General features: G+C 32.8%; 1 pseudogene; it reads left to right on the top strand.

Annotated features, from left to right (window-relative positions):
- Positions 1–5,249, top strand: part of LOC137650286 (uncharacterized) — a 156,989-nt pseudogene that overhangs the window by 46,901 nt on the left and 104,839 nt on the right.

The following is a 5,249-nucleotide window of genomic DNA, read 5'->3' as shown; positions in this document are numbered from 1 at the left end:
GTGACGCTTCAACACGCGCTGACGTAAGATGGTTTTTGTCCAGTATCGTACAAGGCTACTTGAACATGATAGCAGCCGGTAAAAAAGAGAAAACAGCCCACTTCTACCTGACCACATCCATCTATATTCCATAAGAGTCCCGAGGCAGTGAAACACCATTTTATGAATGGTAAAGAAGATTCCTTTATGTCCTTCTATAATCTATGTGGTGGTCTTGTCTTTTGTGGTGCGCCATCTATGAAGTCCTTCACTTGTGTGGCGTTTTATCTCTTTGTTGAAAAAGCTTCCAATTGCCGTGGTGTTTAGTACCTCCCACGTAGAGATGTCTAAATTTGGTATTTAATGATTATGGTTTTTTACTTGTGTCCTTTTTATAGTGGGCTTATTTAATTTCTCAAAGGTTATTTTCCTGTCCATTCTGGGATGTAAAAGAATTGAAAAGCTCTCCTTCAGCTATTTTATAGAATTATGTTATGGTGTTCAGTGGTTTCTAATGAAAAGAGAAATAATTGGTAACTGACTATATGATGCATAACAAAAGTATAGAATAATGCAATTGATGTTGCAATGAACGAATTAATAAATTACTTAAATGAGCCGTAGATCAAATGTTCAAGAAATAGTTCCCAAGTCCCATATGTGAAAGGCATTAATTCCTAAATTTCAATTTGAATTAGATTCCAACATTTAAAACTCCAGATTCTGAAAACAAAAGCTACTAAAAAATAATTCAGATTGAAACAGTAAAAGACATTGAGTCCCAAATTTCAATCTGACTTAAATTCCAACATTTAAAATTCCAGATTATGAAAACAAAAACTTAGTCAATTTTTTTTATTAGATTGAAATAGTAAAAGACATTGATTTCCAAATTTCAATTTGACTTAGATTCCAACATTTAAAATTCCATTTTCTGAAATAAAAAACTTAGTCAAAAAATTTTCAGATTGAAATAGTAAAAGACATTGATTCTCAAATTTCAATCTGAATTAGATTCCAACATTTAAAATTCCAGATTATGAAAAAAAAAATTTAGTCAATTTTTTCTTCAGATTAAAATAGTAAAAGACATTGATTCCCAAATTTCAATTTGACTTGGATTCCAACATTTAAAATTCCAGATTATGAAAACAAAAACTTAGTCAATTTATTTTCAGATTGAAATAGTAAAAGGCATTGATTCTCAAATTTCAATCTGACTTAGATTTCAACATTCAAAACTCCAGATTCTGAAAAAAAAACTTAGTCAAAATGTTTCCAGATTGAAATAGACAGTCGGGTCTAAAGTCTAGAAAATTTACCAGTTTATCCTAACTGTGATGGAGTGTGTGTGCGTGTTTTGTGTCGAGTAACCGTCACTGGAACTGAGACTGGAAAAAGGAGAAGGAAAAGATAAACAGCATTGGGCTGTTACGTGCATTATTCACTTTCTTTGAATCTGGGTAAGAAATTTTAGTGACTTCTTAGTTCTTCTAGACGAGAAAAGTGAAAAAGATTCATGTGGAATAGTTTATAAAAGAATGGAAAATTATCTAAATTAATCAATTCGTCGTTCTCATATAGCTATCTTTTACACAAGAGAGTATATTCTCTCTCTCTCTCTCTCTCTCTCTCTCTCTCTCTCTCTCTCTCTCTCTCTCTCTCTCTCTCTCTCTCTCTCTCTCTCTCTCTCTCTCTCTCTCTCTCTCATTGATCTTCCATTTTTGTAAATGTATATTTGTACCGTTTGTGATCCCAAACACACTTTTTCAACCAACCGAAAATTTTAGTACAAATTGCAATAATTGACCAAATTACGTAAATTTGGACATATTCCTGAACAGTTATTTGGGAATCCTTTACCTTACCAATTTTCACATCTTCTTCAAAGGACATAATATCACAAGAAAGGTGAAAATATAACTTTGGTTCAACAAATGAACATTTAGATTGTTTCTTTAAAATTTCCTTCTATGGAATAAGTTTAATCCTTATTTCAAACAAATGATTTTTTCCTGATCAGTTTAATTTACCAGGTCCAAAGAAGATCTAATCTTAATTCCCCACGAAAGAATACCATTTACTTTTTTTATTTTTATTTATTTATTTATTTATTTATTTTTTTTTTAGAATTTTAATTTTTTTTTTTTTTAGTTAGATTAAGTTCTAATCCCAAACAGTCATTTTGAGTAAATTATCCTTCTCGACTGTTTTATTACTCTAAATTATAATGACATGCCATGACCGAAAGTAGTTTTAAACAGATTTCTTCCTTTCATTTCCATCAAATACGCCAAAGCCAACCGCATTGCTCTAAGGGGGAATCACTCAGATAATCCAAGGCTGATTTAAATCCCATTTCCAACAAGGAGATATTCTATTTAACCTCCTTGACTTCCAACACCTTTCTCGGGCCAAGAGTAATACCCCGTGTTAACGCAAGACCATCTCAACGTACAACTACACGGTTAGAAAAATCCGCAATTTTAATCGGAAATGCTTCGTAAAAATATACTGTTTTCAGCCGTATTACAGTAAAATACTGGCGACCGTAATCTTAATTTACTTTGTTATTATTTTTCACGGGTTGGTGACCTTAATATCACTCTTTTACATCAATATATTCATTTTTAAAACGATAAAAATTCTGGAATAAATGTGGGCAGACATTTACCTCTTTTTTATTTTTTTTCTAATACAAATATTTAGCAGTGTACAACAAATCTAATAACTCATTTTAATTGACTTTTTTTTTCTTCTTCCAGATCCACCAAAGCCGACAGCAGTGCGCCTTTGGCCAGGAGGTCTCCCTCAAACCTGAAGGACGTCTTGTCATGATGGTACCGGTATACGGAGGCCTAGGGGCAGCGGCGGCAAGGACTTCCTGTATCTCCCACTCGGCTTCGCCCTTGTTCCTCAACACCCAGGACGATGCCGATATCTTGCACAGACTCCTGAAAGGTAAAGTACTCAATCCTATCATTCCAAGAACTTCCAGCCTTTTACAGGATCCTTGAACCTTCAGGGTTATTTTATTTGTTTGTTTGTTTATTTATTTTGCGTGCCCTACCGAATAATAATACTTTAATCGGCAAAAAGGGTGACATAAGTATTGGTGACAGGTTTATTTTTTATTTATTTAGAATAGTTTTTGAGAAGTATAAGTGAAGTGTGATTATAAGCATATGCGTGTTTTAGATTACACAATCATGCTCTTAAACAATACACACATACACACCAACACACACACACACACACACACACACACACACACACACACACACACACACATATATATATATATATTATATATATTTTATATATATATATATATATATATATATATATATATATATATATATAGGCCTATATATATATGTGTGTGTGTGTGTGTTTGTGTATATATATATTATAAACACGCGTAACTAAGTAGATAAAGATAACTTAAGGAAAGAAAGTTTTTTGTTTATATAAGAACATTCTGAATATTACAAAAGCAGAAACGTCGTTCAAGAAGGACTGACTGAAATTACCAGCTCCCAAATACGAAGCGACGCCTTATTCAATCAAATCTGGAAGTCAAACATCTTCATCCTGTTATACGGATTTGGAAGATGTTGAACGTAATCAGTCGCTTCTGAAGGCAGCGCTTCTAAATTCGTTCATTATAATTGAATGAGAAAGATCTTAGAGCGACCCGTAGTCAACACCTTGCTTTAAGGTTGAAGGGACAGATATATTCCAAGATACTGTATGAGTAAAAATGCCTTCCCTTCATTCATTTCCCACCATGGATCTAACACTAAAACTCGAGAACTTACATTGATATTAGGCTGAATATTTAACTCTTTATTCAAAAGACTACCATTAAGAAAATAACAACAAAGAACAATTGGATAATTCATAACTTATTGGCGGTAAATAGACTGTTCTTGTTAAAAACTTTGTTGTACTTCTTTACAAATGTATTTTTTGACACATTGTCATTATAGCAAACGAGACTAAGGAACCAATGTATATATATATGTTTATATGCACACATATAGATAGATAGATATATAGATAGGTAGATAGATGAATATATGCGTCTGTGTGTTTGTGAGTGTGTATGTGTTTTCTCCATATACAGTTTTCTTTTAGATATTTGGCCCCACAAAGTGTAATATTCGGTTCTCAGCAAGTGTTCTTGGAGTGAGGAGTGAGAGTGGTAGATCCACACCCACCCCATTATATATTATTAGTGTCTCCTGCTTGATGGTTACCCATCCAAAGTACACTCCAAATTCAACGCTGTTTAACTGCATTGCCCGAATTATGGCCATTCTACAGTGTGTGGTTCATATGCTATTTTTTTCATGTAGTGTTCCAGTATACATGACTCACTCTTACCAAAAATCTCTTCACTTCTAAATAATTATTTCCTTTATTGTACAATGTATTATTTTCATTCGAGCTTCCTCTAAAGAAAATTACTGTTTTAATCTATATTTGTCTATATTAGCGGCTGTTACGTAATTGTCTTGCATGTATGTAATACCCAGTGAATACCCGAGAATAGTGAAATCGCATTCATACAGCTGTGTAATTCAGTTCTAGTTAACAGGGTCAAAATAGACTCCAGTTTTTTGTGATTTTTTTTTCTGGGTGTAACAGAACGATCGAATCAAGGTCAAAATACCAAGAATGATTTACTTTTCCTTTCATTCTCGACGCTGTGTTAATTTTCTTATTAATTGCGCTTTTGAATCCAATGAAATCTTATTAAAATATATTAGCTGCAACAGAGACCTTTTTATTCGATTATTTGAGGATTGCATCGTCGTTGGGAGGATCTCTTTTTACGTTGAAATAGTTCAAATATAAATAGTTTTTTAGTATTAGAAGAAATTTCATGCAAATAAAATCCTTAGAGAGAGCTAGAAGTGTGCTAAAATAAATCCAGGGCTTACAGTGACATGGAAATATTACAGGAGATGAGTAGCGGAATTTGGCACAATTATATTTCTGTCTGGATCTAAACCCGATTGTGAAATACTTGCTAGAGAAGTTATTACGTAAATGAAGAAGTGTTTTCCTATTTATTTCACATTCCTCATCTAATAAGTGTATTTCCTATACACTCTTGTTTTAAGTTTTTTTTTTCCAATATCTACTCTACTATTTCCTTAAATAAAACTAAGCAGTAATGACCCCAGCTAAAATTTCTCCAGGGTTTTCAATGAGTGATGAAAGTTTTATAGATCAGCAGCAGAATTTGGCACAATCATCTT

This window comes from Palaemon carinicauda, chromosome 11 (genome assembly GCF_036898095.1).
Source record: "Palaemon carinicauda isolate YSFRI2023 chromosome 11, ASM3689809v2, whole genome shotgun sequence".
NCBI lineage: Eukaryota > Metazoa > Arthropoda > Malacostraca > Decapoda > Palaemonidae > Palaemon > Palaemon carinicauda.
Note: the sequence above shows the minus strand (reverse complement) of the source record. Positions and strands in the feature narration are given on the sequence as shown.